Genomic DNA, 26,454 nt, shown 5'->3' on the forward strand with positions numbered 1-26,454 from the left:
GGTTTCTGCCATATTCATGCCCGGCTCGCGTGGGCGTGCGGCTGCCGCCGCGGCTGCTCAGCTGTGGCGGCTCCAGGGCCGCCCTTAGGGGAGCCTGGTGCCTGGGGGGGCGGATGGATGGGGAAGCCCCTCCCGGAGCGGCCCGCCCGCCACGCACCTCCCCCCTGCCCCTCCTCCTCCCCCCCCCTCCTCCTCCCCCCTCCCCCTCCTCCTCCCCCTCCTCCTTCCCCCTCCCCTCTCCCCCTTCTCCTCCTCTTTCCCCCTCCCCCTCCTCCTTTCCCCTCCTCCTCCTCCTTCCCCCTCCCCCTCCTCCTCCCCCCTGTCCCCGGCGGGGCCTGCGTGGGACCAAGCCAGTGTTTCGGTGTCACGGCCACTCTGCAGGCCCTAAGGAGACTTAGCACATTAAGGACAACCCCAAGGGTGACTCACACACATGGTGCTCGCAGGAGCACCCGCGGGCCGCGTGTCTGTCGCTGGCGCTCCCGGACGGACGGCGCTGACGTGCGGTGCTTAATGAGAAGTCGCCCGTGTTTTTTTCGCTGTATTTGTGACGAAACATTCGCGGTGCACTTCTTTTTCAGTATCCTACTCTGCCTCGGCGACGTCGCGGCCCCGCGCGGCCCAGGGAAGGCACGCTGGTACTTGGAGTGGGCGCCGGGCGCCGGCTTGCCGGCCCCGCGTGCCCCGCGTGCCCCGCATACGCCCCACCACGCGTGTGCTCTGCACCGACCGCCTCGCCCCTGTGCCGCAGGGGTGGCTGGGACACGCTAGGTCCCGCCCCCTTGGCTGCTCTGATTGGTTCGAAGATGGACCCTGTCAGCCCACTGGGCCAATGAGATGCGAGGGGACATTTGCTGGGGCTTCTGGGAAAGGAACTCTCCCTCTCTGCTCTCCCCTTCCCTCCCCTCTCCTCCCCTCCCTTCCCATGCCGTCTCCTCCCCGCTCCCCTCGCTCCTCTCTCCACCTCTGTCTTCTCTCTCTCTCTCTCTCTCCCCCCCCCAGCCGTGAGAGCAGCTTGCAGACGTCCATGTTCCTTCTGAAGGCCCCACAGCGGTTGCAGACCCAGAGGAGGGGGCGTGGGGCTGTGTAGACGCCGGCCATGCAGCCCGGCCCCTGAAAAGCTCCGGAGACCTGGGCAGTGGCCAGGCCCCCGCGGCAGGGCTGCAGTGGGATGGGGACGACTCGACCCCGCCCCCGCCCGACGGTGACCCGACCCCGCCCGACAGTGACCCGGCCCCGCTGCGGGAGCTGTGCGGGTGGACGCGGACACCTGCGTGCCCTCCTTCCTGCTCCTCTTGGGCTCTCACTGGTGGGTTCTTGGTTCCCAGCCACGCGAACTGGCCACGCGTGAGAGCCGAGGACCGGGGAGCCGGGGAGCCGGGGAGCCGGGAGGGATGCACCTGCCGCCTCCCGAGTGCGGGGCCCCTTGTTTCCCGGAGGAGTCCGCTGCCCGTGCTTGCCCCGCCGGCCAGGCCCCGGCCCCAGAGCCCCTCACCCACACAGACGCCGCCCAGGGGCCCACGCCCAGCCTGTGGTTCCTGAGAAGAAGTTGCCCATGTTATTTTCGCTGTATGTGTGACGAAACAAACATGGTGCACTTCTTTTCCGGCATCAGATCTCGCCTGGAAGGGCGCCCTGGCCGCTTGGGCACCTGGGGCACTGGGACCTTGTGACATGCAGCCTCCGGCGGGCCGTGGGTGGTTGGGGGTGGCCCCAGCCCCAGGCCCACCCCCACCGCGAGGGAGGCTTTCAGGGGAAGAAGCCCCTCCCAGTTTGAGAAGCGTCCACAGGAGAGCAGCCCCCCAGGAACCCACACAGACGGCCTCAGTGGCTGTGGGAGCTGTGGCTGCTCCTCCCAGGGTGGGTGTGGAGGGGTCAGGTGCGTCACCCGTGGGCTGTTGGGCTCTCGCAATCCACACTCCGTCCCCCCCTGGGGCACTGGGTGGACCTGAAGCACGACTGTCCCATGATTCCATGGTGCCTGGGGGGGCGGTCACCCAGGCACATGCTGGGGACCCCCACAGTCCCCTGTGGTGGGCTGTGCAGAGCGGGGTACCAGGCGGCTGCAGGCGGCCCCGAGGTGCGCGAGGGAGGTTGTGTGAGGTGTGGGCCTTGTTCGCAGCGGGTTTGACATGGCCGGTTTCTTTGTAGCACTAAAGGCCTCCTGCTACGGCTGCGTGTGACGTCACGTCCAGCGACGGGAGGTGGGTGTCAGCCAGATGGTGGGCCAGATGGCAAGTGTTTTCCTTTATTTTGTATTTTGAGAGTTGAGAAGATATTGAATGAATCACCATATAATCCCATTTTCTAAGGTCAAATCTGGACATAAAAAATTAGATTTACAAGCCCGATTTCTTCTTGAAGTATTGACAGAGAAATGTGAACAGAAACGTGTTCAACCCAGTCATTCGGTCTGTGGGAGGACGCTCAGTGTGCGCTGTCCAGCGCCTTGGCTCCCAGGGCTTGAACTCTGACCAAGCAGAGAAGGTGGGCTTCACCCTGGAGAAAAAGAATGACGTGTACGAGATGGTCCTGAAGATTTTTATGACTGTATGATAAGCATACTGGTGTCTTTTATTATAAAACTTTTTTTTAAATCAAACGCCTGTAGATTTTCCTATGTCACCTGAGGCTCCTGCTGCAGGTGCCCCTGGCCCCAGACATGGCCTCCGCTTGCCCCTCTGCAGTCGCCGTGGGGCCCTCACCCTGCCTTCTGCCAGGCAGGCGGGAGAGCTGAAATCTCGGACAAACCCCGCGCGAGGTGGTGGCAGCCCGAGTGCCCGCGGAGCAGCCGCCTGCCCCGCAGGCCCCGGGAAGGACCCTGTGGGTGGGCGACACGTGACAGAGCTTCCCGGCCTGGCACGGCCCCTGTCCCAGATTCCGCCCTGGTACCTGCATTTCACGAAACCAAGAGAAGACACCCGTGTCCTCGCCCGTGGCCAGGCTTCCCCTGGATGATGGGGGCCACCGGGAATCCCTAACTTCCTTTGCCTTGGGCCTTCCAGTCCCCAGGCAGCCACATCTCCTGTCTCCTCCACAGGGCGTCGTGGAGACCCAGCCCCCGTGGGGTCGCAGCTGTGCTGTGGCCGGGACGTGAGGAGCCCTTGTCCAGCGCATTGGCTGAGTTCATGCAGAGCCTGCCCGGGGCCTTGAGGGCTTCCTCAGCTGTGTGTGGGTGGGTGGGTGGGGGTCTGGCTCTTCACAGCTGGGAGGGGGTCTGCTGGGCCACCTGCGTTCAGCGCCCCTCTGCCTCGGGGAAGCACCTAGGTCTCCCCTGGTGGGAGGCAGGGGTTTTTCACATTTCTGGGACCGATTCCCGCCCTGGGAAGGCGGGATTGGTGTGGCCGCCCCCGGGTTGCATGGCTGTGGAGGGCTGGCCTCAAGTATTTGTTGTGCCTGTGAACATTCGTCCTCGTCCCATTCGTCCCCACGGTTCAGTCAGTTTCACGGAGGACTTCCTGGAGGCGATGGCAGTCTTGCAGAGTAGGTCCCGACGCCAGCTTTGGGAGGCATGCCTTACCAAGGTGGCGTGGACGCTTCTTCCCGAGAGGCGGCGGCGGCGGTGGTCGTGGGTGCACGGCACGCGTCACTCACCCCGCTGCATTTGAAGAGACAGTGTTTGTGATCTGTTTGCATAGTCGCGTGGTCTATCCTGTTGGATCCTTGCCTATTGGAACCTTCCAGAACGTTCCCTGTCCTCCCTCCATGGATGCCCTAGCCCACCTTCTGCTAAGACCTCGGCCATCAGGGTTTGTGGAGGTGACGCTGACTTCAGGGACCCCGCGAGGTTTTGTCCTGATGCTGACGCTTTTGTCGCCAGAGTTTTGGTTCTGCCTCCTTCATTTATAGTGAGCTTTTGAGCTACGCCCCCTTTACGGAGCTCAGTGGTGCTGTGGGCAGACGCCTGGCCTTAGCGATCCCCCTGCTGGCAGAGACTGGAGGGCGGCCCCCACCGGGGCGAGGGGCACAAGCCAGGCCCAGAAGGTGGCCTGCGCGTGAGCCCTGCCCTCCAGCCCCCCTCAGGCTGAGAGCTGCAGTCCAGGGCAGCCACTGTCGCCAGGCGCCACTTGCGTTTGTGCTGAGTTGTGTTCAGGGTGGAGAGCGCCAGGGCCATGGTGTTGGTATTCAAAAGGTGGATGTTCCTTCTATGTCCACGGATTCCTGGTTATTCATAGAGAGAAGATCCGCATTTTCAGTACCCCCAGTTGTTTCATGAGCTTTCTGAGCAGGCCAGCCCCTAGGGGAGGAAAGCCAGGTTAGCGCTGTTAGCCCCTCCCCCGGGGGCTTGGTGTCACTGCCACCCCTCCCCCCAACCCTGCATGCTTTGCCGTGTATAGTGCCATGCCTTCCGGGGCTAAGTCCTCCTTTGGTATTTAAAAGGTGGATTTTCCTTCTATGTTTATGTATTTGTGGTTAAACATAGAGGAAAATCCACATTTTCAGTATCAAATGCTGCTTGGGCGCCACCCTGGACTGCAGCCAGCCTCAGGGCCTCCAGGGTGAGTGCGCCACGGTGGCCCACAGAGCATGTGCCCGGTTCCCGCCACATGCCTGCGGGCCACCCGCCGCCAGCCGCCCGGGCCGCTCTGTTGCCGCGGCGTCTGCGAGGCAGCGGACAGTGCGGCCTGAAGGTCGGCGCCTTGGTGCCCAGGCTCGCGCCCGCTCGCTGCGCGGTCGCAGTCGTCTTTGGTATTTAAAAGGTAGATTTTCCTTCAATGATTACGTGTTGCCTGGTTAATCATAGAGGAAAATCCACATTTTCAGTATCAAATGCCGCTCTGGAGACGTTGCTGGACCGAAGCCGCCGCCAGGGGCGCGAGGCAGGGCTCAGCCCCCAGGGAGAGTGGAAGGGTGGCGGCCGGGGACATGTGCTCACTTGGCGCCATATGTCTGCCGACCGTCACCTTTCGGAGCCCCCTGTCGCCGAGGAGCGCCCGCCTCTGGCCGGCTGTGTGCAGCGCCGCCTTTTCCGGTTTGTCTTTGGTATTTAAAAGGTGGATTTTCCTTCTATGTTTACGTGATTGCTGGTTAATCATAGAGGAAAATCCATGTTTTCAGTATCAAATGCTACTCTCGAAGCCTCCCTGGAGGCCGCCGTGGGGCCTGGGTAGGCGAGAAGGGGGTGGGTGGCACGTGCGCCTGGCTGCCCCCGAGCTCCGGCCCACAGCCGCGGTGAAGGCGGGCTTGTGGCTCCCTCTGGCCGCCTCTCCCGTGGGACTGATGCCCCCAGCCCCCACGCCCCTCCCCCCGCCGCCGGGTGAATTCTGTTTTGACAGCTGGAACACAGGTCGCCTTTTCCCGGATGGAACCATCTTTGGTATTTAAAAGGTAGATTCTCCTTCTATGAGTACATTATTTATGATTAATCATAGAGGAAAATCCACGTTTTCAGTATCAAATGCGACTGGGAAAGACTCCGCGGATGCGACGTCGCCACAGAAGAAAGGACGCCCCCCCACCCCCACCCCGGTGCCCCTCGGGTCCGGGAACCGACCGGCACGCGCGCGCTCACCGACCTGGCCCTCTGCGTGCTTACCGCGTGCATTCTGTGTGCTCTGGAACCCCCTCTCTGTACCCAGTGCCGCTTTAGAGAGTGCCCCCGTGGTGGGCGGTCTGGTCCCGGATGGGCGGTGCTCTGGGGACACGGGATGGGTGTGGACGTCACCGCTGGGGTGCTCTGCAGCCCTGGGCCCTGCCTGTCCCTCTGGCATGGATGCCACTCTTGTCCCGGGGAGGGTGATTCCTCACCAGTGCTCTTGCCTGCCCCTGGCTGGTGGGTGCCTTCCCCGGGTTTGTCGGGTTTGCAGTGTCCGGGCAGCTCGCGGCACCCCCCCCCCCCCCCGCCACCTCCCTCTGGGTTTGTGAGCCCCACCCTCTGACCCCCTGCTGGGCGCCTTCTGAAGGGCTGGTGGCTGCGGAGACGGGCGACTGGGCCGCGGTTTTCTTCCCGAGTTGCTGCTCTGTTTGGGAATCGCTGCCTTCCTGGTTGGAGCTGCCTCTCTGGGAGATTTCATGATTGCTTCATCTCCCACACACGCCCAAGAATGACCAATGGCAAAGTCAGCTGCTCACCGAAATGTCGGCCATCTGGTCCACCTGCGCTCCGTCCCCAGCTCATGCTTGGAGTGTCTTTTGGGCCTTATCGTCACTACTTAGGGAGAAGGGTGGGTGTTGGGGCCAGCCGAGAGGGAGGATGGCCCCAGAGTGCCCAGTGCGCTCAGGGGACTCAGCCTCGGGGGTCCCTTTGCCACAGGCGTCCACCTGCGCTTCTTCTGCTTAGTTAGAGTCGGCCCTGGGGGATGTGTCTGCCTTTGGCGACCTGGGCAACAGCTCCCCGTCCGGGTGGCCCTTGTGGCTTTCCGAGCGCCACCACGGTTCTGCAGAAGAGGCGTCTGTCTTAGCGCCACTGCAGGACGTGTGAGTGGCGGTGGATCCCGGAATGTGCTGGTTTTCTGCTTGTTCTTCCGTGACGACGCACACTGCTGTGGCCTAACCCCCACCAGCCAAGGAGGGCTTCCTGGAGGCAGTGGCTGTTTCCCAGGGAGGGTGCTCTGCAGGCCACTAAGAGATGACAGATACTTCACACTCACTCTTTGTGGCACGTGGTAGAGAGCTGCGCTGGCTGTCCGGGAGCCTGAAGCCGAGTCAGTGTGAGGCCGGGTGGCGCCAGGCCAGGCACGGGCACCACACTGGGCGTGGCCACGGAGCCGTGACTCCTGGAGCTGCTCTTTGGTGCTTGAAGAGAGAATGCCCTGTGAGTGGTCACTTCATGAACGGCGAATACACAGGGGAGACTCTTTGTGCATCAAACTCTGCCTGGGAGGGCGCTTGGGCGCAGCCCCATCCTTGGCCCCCTCAGGTAGGTGCCGTCCCCCGGTCCTGGGACACAGGTGCCGGCTGTGCCGCCTGCCCGCCGGTCCCCTGCACCCTGGGCTCTGGACCAGGCTGTGGGGTAGGGGCGGGCCCTCTGGTACCTGTCCCCTGCACTGGGGGTGCCAGGGACCAGTCCCACCAGGGGAGGCCTCCCAGTCACAGCCTCCACCTTTGAAGGGAGACTGATAAATGCTCGCTCAAGGGCCAGCCTTCATTCACGCTGGCTTCCTTCCTGATCTCCCGCCCTGGAGGAGAGCTTGCTGGAGGTGGTGGCAACCTCATCAGAGCCCCTCTTTGGGACATGGTAGATTTCTCAGAGCTGTGTCTCTGTGTCATTTGTGATTCAGGTCCTGCCTGGATGGGAGGCCAGCTCTGGGGGAGACCCTGGGGGCTGGCATTCCTGCACCAGGTACGTGGGTGTCGGAAGGTCAGAGCGCACCGGATCTTCATGCCCCGGCCCTCGGACCGCCAGCATTCCGTTCACCTGCGGGACGGATGCCTCAAGAAGGGGCTGAGGGACCTGGTGCTCGTCACCCTGACTGCCCCGGCCGGCGTGGGGAAGGGGCACGTGCAGCAGCCCCCGTCCCAGGAAAGCGGATGTCCTGTGCAGGAGAGGTGAGCCCCTTGCCTAGGCACTCACTGGTCAGTGCAGGCCCTCCCTGGCGGAGAGCCGGCTGTGTGGGGGGGTGGTGGTGGCCAGGGCTCTCCTCTTTCTACCCCTGTAGGGGCGGGCCAGGGCTCTGCCCTCTCCACCCCTTGGTGGCTCCTGAGGTCAGCTGTTCAGCCAGATAGGAGGGAGCCCTCATGTGGTCACAGCCACCCCAGGGCTTTTGCTGTGTTCCCTCGCCCTTGAGGCCCAGTGCGCCTTGCGGAGAACTTCCCGGAGGAGGTGGCCGCCCAGGGGCGGGGTGGGGGGCGGAGACTGCAGGAGGCCCGGAGCTGTGTGCTTGCACCCGGAAGCTGCCATGCCACGCTCCTGTTGAGGCCCAGACCCTGACCGAGTGAGCTCTGATGCCAGTGATGGGGCCTGTGGGATGGAGAGTGGAGCCGCGGGCACACGCCCGGCAGGTGGGGCTCCCGCCTGGGCTGCTGAGGTCGCGTCTCCCACCCCCCAGGATGAACCCCTGGTGACAAGGCCGAGCCGGTGACCGGGACTGCTGAGCCTGCCCCGTGCTCTTGTTTGGTACTTAAAGCGAGGTTGCCCTGTGTATATTCTGTTCATTGACATGCAATATACAAGGGCAAGCTCTCTGTGAGTATCAAACCTTGTCTTGGACCCCGTCCACACTCAGCGAGGGACGCGGTACGTGTGTGCATGACCGTGTGTGCACATTGCTCCCGGGGCGCCACTTGGTGGAGATGACCCCACGGGCGCACGGAGGCCTCGGGGCCCTCCCTGGCCTGGTTCTGCGTGTGCGGGTGGGTCCCGAAGCATGCACTCTGTGTGTGGCGTGGGCCGCTGTTCCCGCGCGGGCCTCGTTGTTGTTTGGGGTGCGAGTGTGCATGTCGCGCTTGGCTCGCAGCCCCCGAGCCGCTAACCCTTGGCGTCTAATTCGTCCCCAGGAACCCGCCTTGAAGATGTGCCAGGTGTACCCAGCGCGACTGCTTTCCTTTGCGTGCTAACCTTTGGTACTTGGGGAGTGGTTATCCCTGTCCTGTTCGTTTTATTCATGTCGAATCGTACAGGGTCATCCACTTTTTCAGTATCAAGAGCGCAGATTCTGGAGCTCCGTTTCCCGCTGTTTCCGAGCCCCTGCGGCCTCAGGCGAGGCGTCTGCGGGCTGTGCCTGCTGTCCCACGCGGCCTAGGAGGGCTCGGGCTCCGTGCTTTCAGACTGGGACTCGGCTCAGCCCTGGGCCCGGTCCTCAGCTCCTCACAGGTGGTGGCCCGGGCACTTGGACTGATGGTGGTGCTGTCCTCACCGTCCCTGCTTGGAGTCCGCTCCGGTGTCGCAGCGTGGAAGCCGAGCCTCCCCAGGTACGTGTGAGTGGGTGGAGACGACGAGGGTGCCCAGCGCCGTCCTCGCGCTGGCTTCCAGCACACCGTGCCAAACGCGCAGGCGCCATCCACCCTCGAGCCCGGCGGTGCCGGTCTTCCTGCCCGTGCTGCTGTTTCATACTTGAGGAGAAATTATCCTTGGTGTGTTCGCTTTATTCGTGATGAATCATACAAGGACAATTTCTTTTTGAGTATCAAATCCTGCCTCGGCGGACTTCCTGGACGCGCTGACAAGTTCTGTGGAGGGCTGCACGCGCCAGCCCCTCTGGGGGTTCACACCCGGAGTGGGGGCCGAGCCTGCAGCTGGGTGCCGGGGGGGCCTTTGTGCATCGGCTCTGGACCTTGGCGCCGCCCCGGACACGTGTCGGTCACGGGTGTGTGTGATGAGTGGCAGCGGCCGTGGCGAGTCGGATCCCGCCTCCCTTGGGTGCTTCTTGGTCATGAGCTGGGGAAAGGTCTTTGGGCTCAGGCCCCCTCCCCCTGGCTGCGAGTGGCACCGCGACCCGGCAGTTCCTGTGTGGTGCCGACCCACTCGGCCCCCTTGTGTGGGGCCCCTGAGAAGGACTTTCTGGAAGAGACGGCAGCTTTGAAGAGACAGCGGCTGGCTCCCGTTGATGGCGCGGCTCCTTGGTGCTTAAAGAATGGCTGTCCGTAGTATGGTCTCTATATTTATGGTGATTAATATCGGACAACCATTGTTTTAGTATCCAAAATGGCTTCAGAAGGCTTCGCGCACACGGTGCCGTGCGGCTCGTGGGTCTGCCCCGCCCTGGAGCGCGGCTCTGGGGGATTTGTGCTGACTTCGTTCCAGGATCTCAGAGTGCCAGCCGGCCGGGGGATCTCGGACTCCGGCCAGCCTCCGGTGGTCCTGTGGGACTTCAGGGCCCTCCCATCTTAGCTGCAAGATGTTGATCGAGGCCCCTCTTCCTCTCCTTATCACATCTTAGCCGCAGGGAGATGCCTTGGGGGCAAGGCGGGGCACACGGGTGGTGGGCATCGCTCCGGACTGGAGGACGTCCCGTAGCGGTCCTGAGCCGTCAGGGAAGCGCAGTGCGTTCTCTGCCGCGGCTGCCTCTCCTTGCTCCTGAGCACGGACGTGGCCGTGGAGACACCGTGGCCACCAGCGCCCCTGGGACGTGCGTGCGCGTGCACCGTGACTCCTCGGCTGGGTTAACGTTGCTCAAACTCTAGAATGCGGCTCAGATGGTCATCACCAAGGCATCTTGGTAGAAAGCAGATTCTGATTCCGGGACCAAGATTCTGCATTTTTAGCAAGTTCTTGAGTGCTGCCGCAGCAGCTGGTCTCTGTGCACGACAGCTGGAGCCGTCGGGGGCTGCATCGGCACGCGGTAGCCATCTGCATCTCCCCGTGCCCCCCTCACATCCGCCGGGAGAGGACTCCCAGAACCGGCACGCTGCCCGACTGCGCACAAGAGCCGTGAGGCTGCTCTTGCTGTAACACCAAAGGGCGCCCACACCGGCACAGGGAGGGCGCTGGCGTGCACCCGCCCGTGGGGCTCCCCGAGGTGCTGGGTCGCAGTGACCTCAGCCCTTGTCGCTGCGCCTGCACAGCCCTGCAGCTCCCGTGAGTCCCGACTGGAGCGACAGGGACCCCCACTGTACCCGAAGAGTTGTCCGTGATGACGTGGCTGACCTCCGATCCGCACTCACATGCCAGCTTCTTGTCCTCAAATCTCGCCTCTCCCTAGGGAGTCCCAAGGGGGTGGATTTTGGGATCCCCTGGCCCAGAGCCGCCTTGGGTGGTTCCAGCTTGGGGTCTTGGATGTTGGCGGCATGGCCGGACCAGACGGGGGACTGGGGCTTGATGGCGGTTTGTGTGCTTTCCTTCCAGGACGTGGGCCTCGGGGTTCGGCTCTCCCTGCGAAGTCTCCCGGCGTGGCAGCGGGGAGGAGGCCGCGGTGTCCGGTCAGGACTTTTGGAGGATATTTGAGGAGAGGTTAACCGTGTTATGTTCGCTTGTTCATCATGAATAATACATGGTTAACCTCTTTTTGAATGTCAAACTCTGCCTCGGAGGGCCGCCCGCACCAGAGACGTGAGAGCGTGTGCTGTGTGTGCGCCCCGGGCCTGGGCCCCCTATGAGCCTCCTGGGGGCCCTCTCTGGTGATGGTGGTGGTGGTGGGGCGCCCCAGGCGGCTCTGCTGTGTTTGCAGTGGATTTGCTGTGTTTGTCACTTGCACGGAGTTGTCCCTCTTTCCATGCCGACCTGCGCCCAGCCCACGAGCACACCCAAGGCTCGGAGCCTTTCCTGGTCCTGGTGCCCCGACCCCGTCCTTTCCAGGGTGGCTTTCTGGTGGAAAGGGCATGGTTTTCCTCCCCTTGGGGACACTCACGGCAAGGCCGCCTCCTCCATGCAGACCCCGACACCTGAGTCTGTCCACCTGAGTCAGGGCCTGTCCCGGGGGCTCCCTGGAGGCAGGCGGGATGCCACCCCAGATGCATGATTTGGCCCCAGTGTCCACTTCCTCCCCAGATGGACATCTGCAGGCCAGCGCCCACTGTCCACGCAGGGTTCCTGGCCGCTGTCTCTGGGACTGGATTCCTCCACTCCCCTGATGGACACCACCTGGCCCAGAGGCATCCTGGGAAGAAGACACAGGAACGTGGCCTGGCCGACCCCAGTCTCTGTGGGCTCAGTGCCCGCTGGGAGGCAGCCTTCTGCAGCTGCTGGCGTCGGCCCCAGCGACTGTTCTCCGCATCGACACGCGTGGGTGAGTCCTCGGACAGAGTCAGTTCAGGGTGATGCCCGAGGGGGCGCCAGCCCCGCCGAAGGCCCCCACCGGCCTTGGCCGCGGGTGTGTGCGGATAGGTGACTCAGCGTGCGCCGTGGTGATGAACAGGGCTCCTCTTCCTTAGGGGGTGCCCGAGGAGGCCGCAAGCGTCGCCTGCAGGCCTTGGTGAGGGCCTGTTGGGGGCTTCCCGTGTCCCTGACAGATGGCATTGTGATAGGGTGGAGGGGCACATGGAGAGCCCTGCCTTCAGAGCGCAGACCTGGATCAGCACCACGGCCAGGTCCCCGCAGGCGGGGCTCCGCTGGTGCCCCAGTGGGGCCTTGGGGCACTTCTGGGCCAGACCCCGCCATGCTCAGCGCCCTCCCTCTCCCTGGTGCTGTCGTGAGGGCCCCTCCCTGGGAAGAGCCCGTGGAACAGTGACCACGGGACGTGTCGCAGGCTTTCTCCGTCCTCGGCCCTCGGCATCCAGGCTGCCCCCGGGGGGAGGCAGGGGCTCCTTGGTGGCGGTGCTGTCCACAGCGGGCCCCCTCGGTGACACTCTCTGAGTCACAGCGTGGCATCCTTCCTGCCTTTGACCCGCACTTTCCTGAATTCCTGATGGGACGTGATGAGGGTGGAGCCAGGGAGTCCTCTAGGCGGAGGTGTCGGGGTGCTGTGGCCGCTCCTGCACCATGGCTGCCGGTTTCCAGGACACGCTCCTACTGGGGGCAGGGCCCTGTCGGCGGTAGTGGAGTGGACGGTTGACCAGAGAACATAACATTTTATTAATGGTGTGTGTCAGCTGATCCACAGTCCCTCCCTGTCCCCATGACTCCTCAGGACACACTCCTGGAGGCGGGCTTCCTGATGGGGGCTGTGGGCCGGCCCTGAGACGGTGGTCTCATTCCTGCGCCTGCCATATTCATGCTGCAAAGGTGGCCTTGTGTGCCTGGGAGGTTTCCCAGGAGGCACTGTCGGCCCCAGCCGGCTCCAGGGGTGGACACGATGGACGGTGGGCACCTCCCGGTTCTGCTAACTGCAGTCCCCAATCCACCCTGAGCAGGAGTAGCCGGAGCCCAGGCCGCCCGCGGGAAGACGCAGCTCGACGGCACCGGGTTCGGTACTGGGAGAGTGGCTATCCCTGCTGTGTTCGCTGTATTTGTGACGAATCATACAGGGACATCCAGTTTTTCAGTATCAAATACTGCTCGGGAGCACTCCCTGGACCGTGTCCTGCCGTCAGGAAGGGGGGCTTGCTTCAGAACCCAGCCCCTGCCGAGGTACGTACGTGGATGGCCGATGGCAGGGCACCTGCCTCCTCCTCGGTGGGTGTCGCCCATCGCCCATGCGACCAGAATCCGGTCCCTGGGGAAGGGCAGCCTAAGAAGGCAGTGGCTGTGCTCGATGGACGGAGCCCTCACCGGCCGCCCTTCCTGCTGCAGCCCCAGGGCCAACTCCTTTTGAGAGCCAGCGCCTCCCCGGGAAGGCTGTCTGGGAGCGGGGCCGCTCTCTGCGAGCCACGGCTGTGCCGCTGGTGTGCGTGGGGACGTGGAGCCGAACCCAGGTCCTGATGGGGCCCGCTGTGGTGACTGCGCTGGGGGAGGGAAGCCTGCTCTGACCACCGGGCTTGTCCGATGGGGGTCTCAGCCTGCTCTGACCACCGGGCTTGTCCGATGGGGGTCTCAGCCTGTTCTGACCACCGGGCTTGTCCGATGGGGGTCTCAGCCTGCTCTGACCACCGGGCTTGTCCGATGGGGGTCTCTCTCATTCTGTATCATATTCTCTCAATGCTAGTGTCTCCCCACGGCCCGCAAGGGACGGTTCAGTGAGCCCACAGACCAGGATGGACTGTTCTGGCTGATGCTGGACCTCAGCCTGAGCTGTGGACAAGACACACACTCTGGGGGGCGAGGCGGACGGCGACACGTGTGTTAGGGGACATCACGTCACCTACGGTTCGGTGTTAGAGCAAGAAGGAACAGGATGGCAGAAAGAGGCAGGGAACAGCATGAGGACACAGCGACTGCTGGTGACGGGCTGTGGCTCCACGTGTGTCACACAGGAGTGGAGTGTGGGAGTGGGAGACGGGGTCTCCTGCTGAGCTCTGGGCACCCGGATGGGCTTCAGACCTGGTCCCATGGCCCAAAGGTCTTCTGGGGCGGATGGACAGTGGTTTTTGTTCAGCACCCTTCTTGGAATTGCTTTCTTTGGCAGTTCTTGGGGGTGAGATGGGTGGCGGAGCAGGGGGAGCCTCTCACAGACCCCCCAAGGGTGCCCCCTGAGCTGCCTGCCCGATCTCTGCAGGAGGCCCTGCGGGGGCCCTGGGTGGCTCCCACGGGAGCACCCCTCACCCCAGTTCATGGGCCCCACAGGCTGTGGCGCCAGTGGCTGACCGTTCTGTCGAGAGATCCAGGCCCTGGGGCCACACCCCCACGGAGGACTCTGCACCTGCGACAGAAACCTCTACGCTCGGCGGCGTGGACTCGGCCTCACTGCAGGGGAGGTGAGTGGGCAGCCCCTGTGCGCTGGCGGCTTCTCCCGACACCCGCCAGCCCCACACTAACGCTCCGTGTCCCTGCAGGTGGCGCGTGCAGGACGGCGGCTGGAGGTCAGGCCCCCGGAGGAGCGGAAGGGAACCCCTTGTCTGTCTTGTCCCTGCTTTTCTGTGGTACTTGAAGAGAAGTTGTTCGTGGTGGATTCGCTTTACTTATGACGAATCATTCACGGACAACACTTTTTTCAGTACCAAATGCTACCTCTAAGGACCCGCCGGACAACCAGGGCAACTCCAGGAAAGCCGGGCCTCTCTCAGCCGCGTGGAGCCGGGCACCGACGGCTGGCCGCGGACAGCGCTCGCTCGACCTCCCTGTAAGTCGCCCGATCCGGTCCGTCTGCGGGAGGCCTTCCATGGCCGTGCCACCGGCGTTGCCTCCGAAGACTGGGAAGAGCAGTGTCCTGGGCTCCGGGCCAGCTGTGGAAGAGATGTTGGTGCCAGCACCATCCAGGGTGTGTGACTGGTTGACCAGAGGGCGTGCGCTGTGTTCACCCTGTGGGCCACCTAGTCACCAACCCTCAGCATCAACCCCACCCCAGGAAGACATCGGAGACCTCGCCGCTGCTGGAGAAGTGGCCGTGGACATAGTGGGACTGCGCGGTGGACCTGCACGAGCCGTGGCCGTGGGGGTGTGCGGTTACTTAGATGCAAGGAGTCCTCCTTGGGAGCTCGCTCAGCCTCCACCAGCTGGTGACTTCCCAGGAGGGACGGAACGTGGGCCAGCCCCACTCCTGGGTGTGTGGCTGCAAAACACGTGCATCATGTTATCACGCGTGTCTCCCAGCCCCCTAACCCCCAGCACCCCGTTTCTCCATAGCAGGAGCCCCCCGGGGTGCTGGCCGTGAGGGGTGGGTTGTTCTCCTCAGTGCCACTCCGTCCTGGGAGCCACCACGATGAGTTGCTCACCTTACAATGGCTGTGGGACAGCGCCCTCTCTTGGCCAGGAGGACTAAGGAGACCCAGCCACGGGCGCCCCCTTGAGGTAAGCGCGCCTCGGGTGAGTGTGTGCCAAACCCTGGCGTATGTCACTCTGCCCGGCCCACTACCCAAGGCTCTCCCACCCGTTCTGAACAGGGTTTCCGAGAGGGGCAGCGGCCTTTGCCAGAGAGGTGACGGCTTTCCCGCTGGTGCTCACGCGTGGTACTTGGAGAGAGGCTGGCCATGGTGAATTCGATTCATCAAAGCGAGTCATACACGGCTCTCCTCTCTTCTAGTGTCAGACTCTGCCTCAGAGGGCTTCCGGAGCCAGCGCTCGGCCCAAGGTGGGTTCTGGGTGGCTGAGCCCGCGGCCGGTGCCTTCCTGGGGATGGAGCCCTGGGCGGCCTCTGCGGGCACCGCCAGCTTTCAGACCAGCTAGGGAGGCTGTTGGGCGGCCCCAGTGAATTCCAAAGGCTGAATTCAACCTGCTGGTGGGACGGCGCTGGAGGCATCCCTCATTGGTAGGCCTCCGGACACAGAAAGCTTGGCTTGCTAACCCACAGCAGCCCCCGCACCCCACCCCCCACTGCTCCGGGGACTCCTGCGGGGCTCCCAGGGCGCCGGCTACCCTGCTTTGGCAGATGTGCGTGGTGGGCTTCGCCATGCTTGCCGGGTCAGGTGCTGCTGCGTGTTTTGCCAAGTGCCGGCCGCACTGAGACAGAGCATGGGTGTGACTTGGGAATTGAGCCACCTGGTCCACTCACCCTCAGGGTCCTGTCCACCCTCAGAGACCACGCCCAAGCTGCCCAGGCTGTGTGGAAGATGTGGGAATGCTGCCAGCAGCAGCGCTGCCTTCTGGTACTGAGGGAGGCTGTCCGTGGTGAGTTCGCCTTAGGCGTTGATGCCCAATACACGATCGACCTCTTTGGTATCACCTCTCACCAGATGCCGTCTTGGGCCTGATGCTGATCTGGGGGAAGCCACACTCCTGTTTCGTACACTGGGCCGGTGCAGGGATTCACGGACCAGCACCACTGGAGCCGCTAGTCCTTGTGCAGTCTCTTCGTGCAAGACCTTGCAGCTTTTGGAGAGATCTGAAGACCCTCAGTGGCTGGGGGAGCAGTGGTGTCTACGGCACTGCTGGTCAGTTGTAGTTTTAAAAAGAAAAATTGATAATTCCTTTGTTTTTCACGATTAAATCTCACCTTGGAGGAAGGGCTTCTTAGATGTGTGTACAAATTCAGGCATTGGTTAGGGCTCAGTGTTTTTCCCAGGCCACATCTGTTGAGCTGGAGGCCATGCACGGAGGACAGAGGGCAGTCCTGTTCCCAATTTCTTGTTTTTATTTCCAACAAGAATTATGACCCTGCCAGACTACTGCATCTGTAAATGCAATGCATGTGCATAACAAAGATTCAAGCGACACGGAAGACATAAATAATGAGAGGGAGAGTCACTCGACTCCCCACGTACCCAGAATGACTGTCATGGACCTGAGGAATTTCAAATATTGTCTGAGCAAATATGCAAATAGAGAGGAAAGTAGAGACCAGATACTTACAGATCTGAGGTCACACCGTGCCTAATCATTGTATTAAAAATGTGAACGGTAGGTTTGCTTTTATTCTACATAGCAAACAAGCCAAAAGAGAAAAGTATTGTTGAATCTCTCTTATTTACCAAGAAGTATTAACCAAGTAAACCAATAGGTGTTAACTCTTGAAAGATTCCTATAAGTTTTTTAATTGTGTTATGTCTCTTCACTGTTTTAATTTCACTTCTAGTTTGGAAAGAAGGAAATCAGCACTTGCACATTTTGCCCCACTTCTGCTTTTTTGTTGCAGGGGGATTCTGCATTTTAATGTTTTCACAATAAGAATATTAACATTTTATGCTGTAATTGTGATTCTTGCAAAGTATTTAGCCCACATTTAGATGTTTAGATGGAGTCATTCCTGACCACTGGTTGTTTTGTTTTTGTTTTCCTCGAAAGGAGGCGTCTCTATTCATCATTTTTAAATTTGTACCCATTTCTCAGTGAAGTGAATTTTATCTTTTTTTTTTTTTTTGGAATGGCTCAGGAACACTGGCCTTGGGTTCTTGCACATTGGCCGCTGTCTGCTCTTGTTTAATGCACACAGGGCAACATAGCTAGGTATAAAATTCTCAGCAACATTTTTTTTCCCTTAGAAAGTTGCAGATCTTCCATTGTGTTCTGCATTAAATATTTCACTAGGTCTTTTTTTTTTTTTTTTTTTTTTTTGGACAGGCAGAGTTAGACAGTGAGAGAGAGACACAGAGGGAAAGGTCTTCCTTCCATTGGTTTGCCCTCCCCAAATGGCCACTGCAGCTGGCGTGCTGTGCCGATCCGAAGCCAGGAGCCAGGTGCTTCTCCTGGTCTCCCATGGGGTGCAGGGCCCAAGCACTTGGGCCATCCTCCACTGCACTCCCGGGCCACAGCAGAGAGCTGGACTGGAAGAGGAGCAACCGGGACAGAACCAGTGCCCCAACTGGGTCTAGAACCAGGGGTGCTGGTGCTGCAGGTGGAGGATTAGCCTAGTGAGCTGCGACTCTGGCCTCACTAGTTCTTCTGATGTGGCTTCTCCATGTGGTCCTTGTTCAGCTGGACTGTGTTCACTAGTGGATCTTCACTGTCAGGAAGACTTTGGGTCACTGTATTCTATGAGGTCATTTGTCTTGAACCATTGCTTTTTCTCACCTGTTCCTTCCCTGTGAAGTTCTGTTTGGCCATTGTGATCTCAAGTTCATCTCCTGAGTCACTGTAAAGGTACTTACTCTATAATTCCTTAGCTCTAGGGGTTCAAGTCCTCTTCTCGGCTGAGTCTATGGACTCTGTCGGGGTGGTGCGTTTCTTTATGGGTTCTTTCATTGTGAGACTGTTGTCAGTTGAGGAGTGAGGCGTTTTTGTGTGGTTCCCTAGGCATAAGAGCTACAGCATTGTCACCTGCATTTTGTTCTTTTTGGGACTCCTGTGATCCCACCAGCTGGGGCCAGTTTTTCTACTCAGCTGATTGGCTCAAGAGTTCCCATGGCCATGGCTGGTGAAAATCTTCGCCCGTCTCTGTCCTGGAGCCTTCCGGGCTCCAAGAGACTTCGCTGTGCCCCTGTCTAGGCAGTAACCACCTCCTTTCAATCCCCTGGGGCGCTTGGGTTTTCTGGCTCCCTCTCCCACGCTAGGGCCACTGACCTGGGGCCCCAGGCCACGTACCCCGTTTCTGCACGTGCTTAAACTCTAGGACCGCACACCCTGGGGTCCTCCAGCTAGTGCAGTGCCCCCCAGTCTCTTCGTGTCTAGTTGCAAGCTGTCGCTCTGAATTAAATTTTGTCTTCACCGGCTTCATGTTTCTGTACCCGTTCCTTTGGCGGGGTTGAATTGTATCAGTGTCTTTCCGCATTTGTGGGGGAGATGGCTCCCCCTGCACTCTGTGGCTGGAGCTGCACCTGGGGTTAACGTGGGCTGTTATTCTTGGGTCACAATATTATGCCCTACTTGTTAGACTTAGTTGTGCCTTTGGTTCTAGAATGTTTTCTTCCGTTACTCCTGTGAGTACATTTCTGTTCTGTGCATTGTTGGCCTTTTGTTGGGTTAAATGATCCATTCTGTGCACTGGAGGACGCTGTGTTCTGGCCCCACGCTGCCGTCCGAGTCGGCAGGCCTTGTCATGCTCTGCACTCTGCTTCCATCTAAAGTGGCCACGCTCAGCCCGCCTCCATCTCAGTGTCACTCTCCACCTTGGCAGGATGCCGTCCTGGAATGCCAGTTTCTGGGGTGGACAGGGCGTCCACACCGTGTGCTGGGTGAGTGAGTTTACTGCTGGCAGCAGACAGCTGGATCCCTCGTGTCCATGTGCATGGTGTACCCTTTGCCCGGGGTGGGCCAGCTGTCCTGAGGAAGGCTTCCCGAGGGCCATGCCCACCATTAAGGACCAGGCTGTGATTATGTGAACAGCGCCGTGCCATGGAAAAATAAAATTCACTTTCAAAGCCATCCCTGTTGTTATGGCCTCCCTGTAATGACCTGGAGCATCAGAAGGCTTCCTGGACACAAGGCCTAGTGAGGAAAGTTCACGGCTGTCAGCCGAGTGCTGTCCTGAGTGGACGAACGTTCCCCGCTGTGATTAGAGTAACGATGAGTGTGCACTCGGCCTGTCCTCCATCACGCTCCCTGGAAGGGCTCCTTGGGTGTGCGGCTGCCCTGGGCAAAGGCACTGAGGTCTGGGCCACTGCCGGGCCCAGGGTGGAACACTTGAGCAGCCAGTCCGCTAACCCAGATGTTGACTCTGCCCCTAGGGAGACTTCCGAAGGAGGCCAGCTTCGGCGAAGAGGCGCCGGCACCTGGTCGGTGCTGATTTGCGGTGCTTGAAGATAGGTTATCCGTGTTGCCTTCGCTGTACTCGTGACGAATCATACACGGTTGGCCTATTTTCCAGTACCAGATCCCAGCTGGGAGGGCTTCCTGGAGCGGAGTCTTACGTCAGGGTGGGACCTGGGTGTCGGCTCCTCTCCAGGGTAAGCGGGGGGAAGGGTGGGCACAGCAGACCCAGCAGGGAGCCGTCTGCCCTGGTCCTTACCCTGGTCACCTGCCCTCTGGGAGGCTCCTGGACCTGCTGCCCACTTTGGCAAGGAGGCGGGGCTTGGCGGGGCTGCTGGGCGGCACTTGAAGAGCAGCCTTTTGTGCTGTGGTTTGCTCTGTGTGTGTGTATGAATAATTACCACTGACCTTTTTACAAAAGAATGACAGAACGGTGAAAAAAAAAGTTTGTTTATTTTCATCTACTTGAAAGGCAGAGCAACAGAGACAGAAGAGAGAGAGAAAAATATCTTCCATCCACTGGTTCACTTCCCAAACACCTCAACAGCTGGGGCTGGGCCGGGCGGAAGGCAGGAGCCGGGACTCCGTCCGGGTCTCCCCCGTGGGTGGCAGGGACCTGGTTCCTCGAGCTGTCGTCCTCTGCCTCTCAGGGTGCCCTTTGGCAGGAAACTGGGTCAGAGGTGGAGGTGGGACCAGATCCCAGGCGCTCCAGTACGGGGTGTGGCACCCAAGTGGCAGCTTCCCCTGTGGAGCCACACACTGGCCCTTTGCAGTCTGGCCTTCACGCCCCCGAGGGTGCCAAGTTCAGGCATCAGAGTTGCTGTCTGCAGCTGACTGGCGGTCGCGCTGAGACGTGGGCCCGGGTGTCCTTGCCTGCAGGCCTGCAGTGGGTTCGTGGTGCCCGCTCCCCGTGGAGTCCGCTGCCGGGCTCACTGTCTTAGGAGAGATGCCTTCCTGCTGCTCTGTCTTTGCGGCGTGCTCCTCTCGGAATGGCTTCCTGGGAGTGGTGCCAAGTGCAAGTGAGGGGCTGGACGTGGCCGGGACCATGGAGCGTGGGGTTGGGCTGTGGTGTGTGTCGCCAGCTTCCTGATCCCCTGTGTCCCCTCTGTCCTCAGGGCTGCTGTCGGGGACGCACCAGGAGGGAGCACCCTAGTCAGGTACTTGAATGGAGGTTGTCCATGGTGTGTTCATTTTATTTATGATGAGTATTACATGGCCAATCTCCTTTCGGTACTAAGTTCTTCTTGGGGAGGCTCCACAAGTGGACGTCCAGCCGGCTGCCGTGCGGGGTGAGAAGCCGACCCCTCCCACGATGCATGCTGGCGTCTGGCTCGGGTCAGTGGCTGTGCCCTGGCCACCGGCGGCAGGGGCGCCCCGCAGTGCGCCGACCTCTGAGTGGAGGCTGTGCCCTTCCGGTCCCTGTTCTCCCTTCCCCGAGGACTTGTTCCTGGCCTTGTGTCACCCCCGATGGCCTTTCTTACCCAGCTGGCCACGACGGGGACTCGGGATGCAGAGCCCACCTGGGGAGGAGGGGGCTTCCTCACGGCGGACCTGGGGGCTTCAAAGAAGCTTTTCCTGGTGTGACTTGGTTGTCCCTGGCGTACGCTAAGGAGCCCTGACAGCACCTCTGACGCCCTGGTGTTGCCTAGCGGTGAGTCTTAGCCTGCCCCCTGTTTGCTCGTCTGTGGAGTAGGGTGACTTCCTGCAGGTAAGGTGGTGTAGACTCGATCCAGACACAGCGTGGCCCCAGCACCTGGCACGTGGTAGAAGGGAATAAGCTCATCACTGTGTGGGTGCCGTTACTGATGGCAGCGTCCCCAGCTGCACACGGCGCACGTGAGGCAGGATGAGTCATGCTGGACACGGCAGTTGGAACGAGCGCAGTTGGACGCGTGTCCTTCATTGAACATCCCCACTGAGGCCTCCTGGGAACCTGTGCCCCGCGCCCTGCGCCTCCCCTGAGACTGCCTGCTGGCCCTCTGGGGATGTGGCCCTCGGGCGGGCGGAATCCCCAACCTTCACAGGTGCATGGACTACCTGCCCCTCCCGCTGTGGACCCCAGCAGGTCCCAGAGTTCAACGCCCGCCCACTCCCTTCTCTCTGTTGATTCCCACCTCAGGGACTTCCTGGAGGAGAGAGCAGCGCTGGGACAGGTCTGGTGTTCACGGCATGTTAGGGTGACAGCTGCTGACCCGGCACGGGCCTGGTCCGCGCACTGTGTGTGTGCTCCCCCCCGCCCCCCCGCCCCGCCCTGCAGCCAGCTCGGAATGGGCAAGCTGGCCACCAGAAAGCCTGACGAGCTGTCCGACCGGCCGGGGGGGTCTCCTGGAGGCCGCGTCCCCGCGGAGGAGCGGCGCTGGTGCTCGGGCCCCGCTGACCTTTGATCCTTGAGCAGAGGTTGCCCTTGGTGAATTCGCTTTATTGATGTTGAATCACACAAAGGCAACTTTTGTTTGAGCATCAAATCCTGCTTGGGACGGCTGCCGGGACCCAGCGGCAAGTGCGGGTCTACACCTGTCCCGTGTGTCTGCACCTCTCCGGGACGAGCATGGATGTGGAGCAGCGGACAAAGCTTAGTCCTTCGTGGGGGCCCGAAGGGATGATGTCGGCGGTCAGCCCGGTTCAGTTCTCACCTCGATACCGCTCACGTGGCCACGGATCCCAGAGGCAGTCGGCTGCACCACATCTTGTCGGAAGATGCTGCGACCTCGTGGGCAAAAGCTCACGCCCGACGGCGCCAGCGAGGGCTGCCGTCTCCTTCCCCGCCTCCCCCGCTCCCTCTTTGCTGGTGGACGTGCCACGGCCCACGTTCTGTCTGCGCGTCCCCTCTGCTCCTCGCCTCTGCTGCACTCCCTGTGCTGCCCACCCCCCAGACGGGAGTCTCAGTTTTCCCATGGGTTCTGAAATGAATAGACTCGAGGGTTCCATCCCATCTGTATCAAATAACAGTGATAAAAATAATCAACATGAAATAAAACTTGAAACAGCACCGAGGCAAATGTGTTCAATTGACTACAAATGGACAGAAGAATCCAATTTCTTTGACACCATCTCTGCTGCGACGCTTGACCTGGGGAGATGGGACGGCGCTGGCTGGCAGCCACAGGAGGGGCTCCCGGCGCAGCCGCTGCGGGCAGCCACGTTCACTGTAGACAAAAGCACGTCGCGGAATCGCATCGTCATTCAGATATTTAAATGGAAAAGAATTGATCCTAATGAAACTGATTTGGGGAAAATAACTAGGGGAATAAAAGAAATGAAAACAGCTCAACAGCGCAGTCAAGAAAGCTGAGCAGGGAATTGGATTAGTTTAATGGAATTCGCTCTGAAAAACATGTTTCTATGAAAATCAATGGTGCTACAATTCCTGGTAAAGTGGCCAAACTCGTGTGTGCTCGGAGCGGGGTCAACAGCAGCCCGCGGGCTGGGGCACAGCTCAGCCGCTCTTTCCATCCCAAAGCTTCCCAGGGAGCTTCCTCGGCCAGATGTGTGGACTTGAGGGTGACGCACTGGCGGGGTGTGCTCTGTGGGGGGTGGGTGCCTGTTGTCAGCGGCTCAGCGCGGTCACGTCCCTTCCGGGTCACCTGTATCCCCGTGGGGGTTCTCGGTGAGAGGCAGCTGCCGGGGGAAGCCCGCATCCCTGTGGCAGGGGGGCGGGGGGGTCCAGCCTCAGAGCAGCCGCCCTCGGTGCTGTCGCTACTGCCCCAGAAGTCTGGAGCGTTCAGCCCAGGGTTCCATCCCCTCTCCAACCCTAGCATTGGTGCCTCTAGGTGCCCCTGCCAGGGACAGGCCCTTCCTTGGTGCCCAGGGCCACTTGGTCATGAGCCTCGTTTGGGACGTCGTGGGGCCGCAGCCACGGCCCAGAGAGGAGGCTGTCACTGGCCTGAGTGCTTTCTCTGCAACCGACTTTGCACGATGGGTTTCTTTCCAGATGCGCTTGGAAACATTACCAGAGCTGAGCCACTCCCAGGAGGTGGCCGGCGGCTGGAAGCCTCTCGGGGGGGCGGGGTATGTGTGTGCGGGTGCAGCCCCCAGGACGTGCCTGAATGTGGAAGGTGTGCGTGGGCCGGCCCGCTGCCCCGTGGCTCTCGGGAGCACCTCCGGGAGGCCTGCCCGGCGCAGGTGAGCGTCCGGTGGGGAGAGGGCAGCTGCTTGCTTGCGATGTGCTCTCTCCCCGCCCGCGGCTGGCGTCTCGCTCTCATCATAGCCAGGCCTGGGGGGGAGGGGGGCGTTCTGAACTCGAGCCAACGTCAGGGAAAGGATTCTGCTGTCGGTCCCACTCCAAAGTTCACAAAATGGGTGGTGGGCACAGAATCCAGACTCTGCTTGTGGCACACGTCGTCTGGTCCCGGCCTGGCCCCGGCCCTCCGCGGCCAGCCGGTGGCGCGAGGCGTGCTGTGTGTGTGGTGCAGCTGTGGGGCGGCGGGGGCGGTGACTCGGGCTGTTCTGCCTTTCTAGGAACAGAAGCCTTGCTTTTCTTCTTCCCTTGTGTGCCCCGGCCCGCGCTGGTCTTGATGTCCCCCGGCTTTGCTGCTGGCCAGGCTAGCTGTGAACAGTGGCATTGCCTTTGAAGGTGGTGGCCCTCTGCAGGGCGAGCCCTACCATGGAGGGCACGGCTCCAGGTGCTACTGCCGGACCCAGGGCCCGCCCTCCGAGAGGGCTCGTCTCGGGCTGAGGCCAGTTTCCTCTTCCTTAGCCACGGGCCCACCTGCTCGCGCCCCGTGTGTGTCCACCCCCTGGGAAGGGTCCCTCTCTTTCCCCCTGGAGGCCAAGGAGTGGTTGCCTTGGCAACTGGGAGGGGGCCGCGCAGGAGGTGACGGCTGCGGTCCCCCAGAGCCCTGGGGTGGGTCTTCCGGAGGCGCCCGGCGCAGCCAGCGTCTGCACCGCTCCGTGGTACTTGGGGAGAGGTTACCCGAGCAACTTTGCATCTGGACGACGAATGTTGCTCGGTGAACCCCTTTTCGGTATCAGATTCCAGCAGGGGTGCCCTCGGGAGAGCGCCGGCGTCCGCACCGCCCTGGGGAACGGGAGGGAAGTAACTGCTCCCAGTGAACTCCTGGTCCACGGGCGTGCGTCCCGCTGCAGCCGGCGGCGCGGGCGCAGCCTCTCCGGGTACCTGAAGGGAGATCGACCGTGTTCCATTCGCTCCGCTGACTTCGAATAATAGATGGTTGATCTTTCCTCGGTATCAATTCTCACCCGGAGGGCACGGGGACCGGGGCCGCTGGCCTGGCCCCGTCCCCGGTCTCCTGACCCGGGTGTCCGCTCCCCACCCCCGCGCAGGGTGCCTCCAGGCCACAGGGACGTCGCGGGACGCCGCTGTGGAGAACTCGCGTCAGCGTCGCTGTGGGTGCTGAGGGGAGGTTGTCTGTGATGAGTTCGCTGTATTAAAGCCGAATATAACACAGATGGCCTGTTTTCAGCACCGCCTAGCGCTCGGCGCCCCGCGGCACGGTACGTGGCTGCATGCCCCCGCGCCCCCTCGGCCACCGAGCCGGGCGCCTTCCCGGGGCTCCCGGGGACGCCGGGACAAGGCTGGGCCTGTCGGACCCAGGGGCGGGCCGTATCCCGTGCCTGGCGCCCCGGAGGCGGGGGACTCTGCGGGTCCGCGCCCAGGGCGCATCTGCCACCGCCCGCCTGCCCTGCATGCCGCCCCCGGGGCGCCTGCGGGGAGCCCGCGCCCCGTGTTCGCACGTACGCATCCTAACACCCAGTGCACAGAATCCCGCCTCGCATGCCTGGCGCGCGCCGGCCGCGTTGGGGGAGGGACGTGGCGCATGCTGCCCCGCACCCGCACCCCAGATGGGGGCCCATCCGCGCGGAGGCGGGAAGGCCGGGAGGCCGTCCTGGAGGAAGGACCCCCCTCGCTGGAGTCCTCGCCACTCGGTGGTACCTGAAATAGGTTGCCTGTGAGGTGTTCACTCTCTATACGATGAATATTATACAGTCAACCTCTTTCCGGCGCCACATCCCGCCTGGGACCTCCTCGCTGGCCGGCGTCGGTCGCTGTGAGGCCGTGCGTGGGACCCTGGCCACCTGGGCCGCGCGTTTCCCACCCCAGGTCTGCTCTGGGGTCTGGGCCCCCGTCTCTCCTGCGGCGCACGTGCGCCCACACGATGACCACAGGCGCCCAGCTCAGACTTAGGGACCCCACAGGGCGGCTGCCCACGCCTCTGCACTGCCTCCTGGCCGCTGTGCCCAGTGCATGAGGAGGGGCTTCCCGGCACTGCCCCTCCCCGCTAGACCCTCGGCTGCCCTCCCTGGCCTTGAGCATTGTGCGGGCCCCTCCTGGGGTCTCCTTTCACTGTCCCCCTCCTGCCAGGGAGAACTTTCCAGAATGCAATCGTGGTCTCGCCTGGCCGGCCCCCAGCCCCAGCCCCCACCTCCTCCTCCAGGTGCCACTTCTGCGCTCTGTGCCTGTAGCAGGTCCCGGGCCCAGGACCCAAAGGCAGTGCAGCATCTGCCCCCACCCCTCGCCCCTTGCCCGCGTGCTGCCCCTCTCGGGAGCCCTCTGAGAGCTCTGTAAGGCTCCCGGGGCAGGGGTCCTTCCTGTCATGTTCTTTGCTGTGTCCCCAGGCCCGGGACACCAGCCCGGGGAGTGTTGACTCATGGAGCACTGAGGACGACAGCACCAGGTGACGTAGGGACCGAGTGCCCGAAGGTGGTGCTCGCTTGTGACAAAGCCTGCATCTGTGGGCCGGCCGCTCTGGCAGAGCAGGCAGAACACTCGTTCTGTCTGCACGCTCCACTCCCATCCAGCGCTCTGCTGTGGCCCGGGAGGGCAGTGGAGGATGGCCCAAGTCCTTGGCCCCTGCACCCGCACGGGAGACCAGGAGGGAGCACCTGGCTCCCGGCTTCGGATCGGTGCAGCTCCGGCCGTTGCGGCCAACTGGGGAGTGAACCAGCGGATGGAAGACCTCTCTCTCTTTCTCTCTTTGCCTCCTTCTCTATTTCTCTCTTTCTCTCTCTCTCTGCCTCTCCTCTCTCTAACTCTGCCTTTCAGATAAATAAATAAAATCCTTAAAAAAGAAATTCATTTGTGAAAG

General features: G+C 61.7%; 2 long non-coding RNA genes and 23 other non-coding genes across 47 annotated transcripts in view; all 25 read left to right on the top strand.

Moving 5' to 3' along the window:
* LOC103346390 (uncharacterized) overlaps positions 1 to 2,521 on the top strand; it is a 115,481-nt gene extending 112,960 nt beyond the window's left edge. For 17 of the 20 annotated variants that reach the window (XR_011384959.1, XR_011384962.1, XR_011384960.1 and 14 more), the window contains one exon: positions 2,152 to 2,521. This is a non-coding gene — a long non-coding RNA (uncharacterized lncRNA). Of the gene's footprint in view, positions 1 to 1,002; positions 1,216 to 2,151 lie in introns of those variants that run through there. The other 3 variants (XR_011384950.1, XR_011384951.1, XR_011384948.1) reach the window with 3 other exon arrangements.
* MIR495 (microRNA mir-495) lies at positions 1,546 to 1,603 on the top strand. The gene has a single exon (NR_162660.1). It is a non-coding gene; the product is annotated as a microRNA mir-495 (primary transcript).
* Positions 2,522 to 4,380: 1,859 nt separating the features above from the next.
* On the top strand, positions 4,381 to 4,437 carry MIR376C-2 (microRNA mir-376c-2). Its single transcript, NR_162626.1, has one exon. It is a non-coding gene; the product is annotated as a microRNA mir-376c-2 (primary transcript).
* Positions 4,438 to 4,580: 143 nt separating this feature from the next.
* LOC138847265 (uncharacterized) lies at positions 4,581 to 22,407 on the top strand. 4 transcript variants are annotated; one of them, XR_011384975.1, is made up of 3 exons: positions 4,581 to 14,106; positions 14,185 to 20,565; positions 20,647 to 22,407. It is a non-coding gene; the product is annotated as an uncharacterized lncRNA (long non-coding RNA). The 4 variants fall into 4 exon arrangements; XR_011384976.1 differs by having other exon boundaries at positions 14,185 to 15,596; positions 15,864 to 22,407; XR_011384977.1 differs by having other exon boundaries at positions 14,185 to 14,609; positions 14,697 to 22,407.
* Positions 4,701 to 4,758, top strand: MIR376B (microRNA mir-376b). The gene has a single exon (NR_162624.1). It is a non-coding gene; the product is annotated as a microRNA mir-376b (primary transcript).
* MIR654 (microRNA mir-654) lies at positions 4,853 to 4,905 on the top strand. Its single transcript, NR_162691.1, has one exon. It is a non-coding gene; the product is annotated as a microRNA mir-654 (primary transcript).
* MIR376C-1 (microRNA mir-376c-1) lies at positions 4,995 to 5,052 on the top strand. The gene has a single exon (NR_162625.1). It is a non-coding gene; the product is annotated as a microRNA mir-376c-1 (primary transcript).
* On the top strand, positions 5,329 to 5,386 carry MIR376A (microRNA mir-376a). The gene has a single exon (NR_162623.1). It is a non-coding gene; the product is annotated as a microRNA mir-376a (primary transcript).
* MIR381 (microRNA mir-381) lies at positions 8,065 to 8,127 on the top strand. Its single transcript, NR_162630.1, is given in 1 exon segment — positions 8,065 to 8,127. It is a non-coding gene; the product is annotated as a microRNA mir-381 (primary transcript).
* MIR487B (microRNA mir-487b) lies at positions 8,514 to 8,571 on the top strand. The gene has a single exon (NR_162655.1). It is a non-coding gene; the product is annotated as a microRNA mir-487b (primary transcript).
* MIR539 (microRNA mir-539) lies at positions 8,997 to 9,060 on the top strand. Its single transcript, NR_162679.1, has one exon. It is a non-coding gene; the product is annotated as a microRNA mir-539 (primary transcript).
* MIR889 (microRNA mir-889) lies at positions 9,512 to 9,570 on the top strand. Its single transcript, NR_162709.1, has one exon. It is a non-coding gene; the product is annotated as a microRNA mir-889 (primary transcript).
* MIR655 (microRNA mir-655) lies at positions 10,825 to 10,883 on the top strand. Its single transcript, NR_162692.1, has one exon. It is a non-coding gene; the product is annotated as a microRNA mir-655 (primary transcript).
* MIR487A (microRNA mir-487a) lies at positions 12,735 to 12,792 on the top strand. The gene has a single exon (NR_162654.1). It is a non-coding gene; the product is annotated as a microRNA mir-487a (primary transcript).
* MIR382 (microRNA mir-382) lies at positions 14,283 to 14,341 on the top strand. Its single transcript, NR_162631.1, has one exon. It is a non-coding gene; the product is annotated as a microRNA mir-382 (primary transcript).
* On the top strand, positions 14,613 to 14,672 carry MIR134 (microRNA mir-134). The gene has a single exon (NR_162525.1). It is a non-coding gene; the product is annotated as a microRNA mir-134 (primary transcript).
* On the top strand, positions 15,308 to 15,366 carry MIR485 (microRNA mir-485). Its single transcript, NR_162652.1, has one exon. It is a non-coding gene; the product is annotated as a microRNA mir-485 (primary transcript).
* On the top strand, positions 19,463 to 19,520 carry MIR154 (microRNA mir-154). Its single transcript, NR_162549.1, has one exon. It is a non-coding gene; the product is annotated as a microRNA mir-154 (primary transcript).
* Positions 20,579 to 20,632, top strand: MIR496 (microRNA mir-496). Its single transcript, NR_162661.1, has one exon. It is a non-coding gene; the product is annotated as a microRNA mir-496 (primary transcript).
* MIR377 (microRNA mir-377) lies at positions 21,802 to 21,861 on the top strand. Its single transcript, NR_162627.1, has one exon. It is a non-coding gene; the product is annotated as a microRNA mir-377 (primary transcript).
* Positions 22,408 to 23,664: 1,257 nt separating the features above from the next.
* MIR541 (microRNA mir-541) lies at positions 23,665 to 23,730 on the top strand. Its single transcript, NR_162680.1, is given in 1 exon segment — positions 23,665 to 23,730. It is a non-coding gene; the product is annotated as a microRNA mir-541 (primary transcript).
* Positions 23,731 to 24,313: 583 nt separating this feature from the next.
* MIR409 (microRNA mir-409) lies at positions 24,314 to 24,367 on the top strand. Its single transcript, NR_162634.1, has one exon. It is a non-coding gene; the product is annotated as a microRNA mir-409 (primary transcript).
* Positions 24,368 to 24,532: 165 nt separating this feature from the next.
* Positions 24,533 to 24,588, top strand: MIR369 (microRNA mir-369). The gene has a single exon (NR_162618.1). It is a non-coding gene; the product is annotated as a microRNA mir-369 (primary transcript).
* Positions 24,589 to 24,769: 181 nt separating this feature from the next.
* MIR410 (microRNA mir-410) lies at positions 24,770 to 24,825 on the top strand. Its single transcript, NR_162635.1, has one exon. It is a non-coding gene; the product is annotated as a microRNA mir-410 (primary transcript).
* Positions 24,826 to 25,308: 483 nt separating this feature from the next.
* MIR656 (microRNA mir-656) lies at positions 25,309 to 25,364 on the top strand. The gene has a single exon (NR_162693.1). It is a non-coding gene; the product is annotated as a microRNA mir-656 (primary transcript).
* The last annotated feature ends 1,090 nt before the right edge of the window (positions 25,365 to 26,454 follow it).

This window comes from Oryctolagus cuniculus, chromosome 20, assembly GCF_964237555.1.
Source record: "Oryctolagus cuniculus chromosome 20, mOryCun1.1, whole genome shotgun sequence".
Taxonomy (NCBI): domain Eukaryota; kingdom Metazoa; phylum Chordata; class Mammalia; order Lagomorpha; family Leporidae; genus Oryctolagus; species Oryctolagus cuniculus.